Here is a 2,171-nt window from a genome sequence, read left to right as displayed (position 1 = left end):
GTGCATGAGGGCCATTGTGGCGCCCATACAGGGAACCGCGCCCTTGTCCGATGCCTCATCCGCGCCGGCTACTATTGGCCCACCATGAAGAAAGAGGTAGCGGATTATGTCCGAATATGTGAACAGTGCCAAAAGTACGCCCCCATGATACACCAGGCGGGGGAACTCCTCCATTCAGTCACCTCGCCGCGGCCGTTCATAAAATGGGGGATGGATATAGTCGGCCCCCTACCGGTTGGACGAGGAAAGGTACGCTTTCTGTTAGTTTTAACTGATTATTTTTCTAAATGGGTGGAAGCAGGTGCGTACGCACAAATACGCGAGCAAGAGGTCATCACCTTCATATGGAAAAACAGCATATGCCGTTTTGACATCCCCAAAGAAATCAGCTGCGATAATGGGCCCCAGTTCATCGGTAGAAAAACAACTGAATTCTTCGAGAAATGGCACATCAAGCGCATACTCTCCACTCCGTATCATCCCGCCGCTAACGGCCAAGCCGAGTCTTCCAACAAAACAATATTGAACATACTGAAAAAGAAGCTCGAAGAAGCCAAGGGGCTATGGCCCGAATTACTACCCGAAGTATTGTGGGCATATCAAACTACGCCCAAGTCCAGTACGGGAGAAACACCGTACTCACTGGTCTACGGGACTGATGTAGTCATACCCGTCGAGATCGGAGAACCAAGCCTGAGATACTCCCATACCAGCGGAGCAGACAACGACGAAAGCAGGTTACAAGACCTAGACGAAGCCGAAGAACGAAGAGACATGGCCCACATATGAATGACGTCCCAAAAATAGCAGGCAGAAAGATATTACAATAAGAAAGCTAGAGTAAGACCGCTCAAAGTCGGCGACTACGTCCTCAAGGCCAAAACACTGGCATCAAAAGACCCAAACGAAGGAAAGTTAGGGACCAACTGGGACGGACTATACAAAATCACAGCAGCGGCAAACAAAGGAGCGTTCCAACTAGAAACGATGGAGGGAAAGCCACTCCAAAACAATTGGAACATCGCCCATCTCAAATACTTCCACTTCTGAAAGGCATCTCCCAAGTCGTACTCTTTTTCCCTCGCCCGAGTTTTGTCCCAATTGGGTTTTCTCGGGAAGGTTTTTAAGAGACGGCGAAGGGGATACCCGGCGGAACGGGAGCGCAAGTTCACCATATCGACCAACCGACACGGTCCGCAGGCCAACATGGTGAAGGGACTACTATAGAATTCTTCATTATTCTCCATTGTATGAACAGAATTCTCCTTTGTATGAACATTATTATCCATCGTATGAACAAGAACTCTCCATTATTACTGTACGAACCGAATTCTCCATCGACTGAACGAAATCTCCATTACACGGACAAGAGTTAATCTACGAACCACGGCGAATACTACTTCGACGACAGTCGAAGTAACTTCCTAATGGCTAAGGCCATCGACACCAGTTCGACCTCGTTCGAACCACGACGGATACTACTTCGACGACAGTCGAAGTAACATCCTAATGGCTAAGGCCATCGACACCAGTTCGACCTCGTTCGAACCACGACGGATACTACTTCGACGACAGTCGAAGTAACATCCTAATGGCTAAGGCCATCGACACCAGCTCAACCTCGCTCGAACTACGACGGATACTACTTCGATGACAGTCGAAGTAACATCCTAATGGCTATGGCCATCGACACCAGTTCGACCTCGTTCGAACTACGGCACGACCGTTTGACGAACGACAAAAACAACCTCTATGGAGGCTAAGCATTACGACAAATGGACAAAGCAGCAAAAGTAAAAATTATATTACAACAAAAATATATTTGTACATTTGCCCCCGCGGACGAGTCCCAACACACTATACAAGCCAAAATCTACATTACAAGTTCATAGCTGCTCGTCACCCCCCGAGTGGTAAGCGTCATTATACCAGGAACTGGAGTCAAGGTAGTTAACATCTTCGGAAGCAGGACCCTCCCCGTCAGGAGAGTCGGGGTAATAACCACAAGCTTCACGAGCAGTGCGAGCCTCATTCCTCCATGTCTGGACTTCTTCCTCGGTCGCCCGACCCGCAACATGAAGCTCGCTATACACGTCGAACTTAGCCTCCGCAAAATCCACATTTCATGCACACTACGACGCGCACCCTGATCAGGCGAGGGGCGAGACGAG

The sequence above is a fragment of the Nicotiana attenuata genome, unplaced genomic scaffold (genome assembly GCF_001879085.1).
Source record: "Nicotiana attenuata strain UT unplaced genomic scaffold, NIATTr2, whole genome shotgun sequence".
Classification (NCBI taxonomy): domain Eukaryota; kingdom Viridiplantae; phylum Streptophyta; class Magnoliopsida; order Solanales; family Solanaceae; genus Nicotiana; species Nicotiana attenuata.
Note: the sequence above shows the minus strand (reverse complement) of the source record.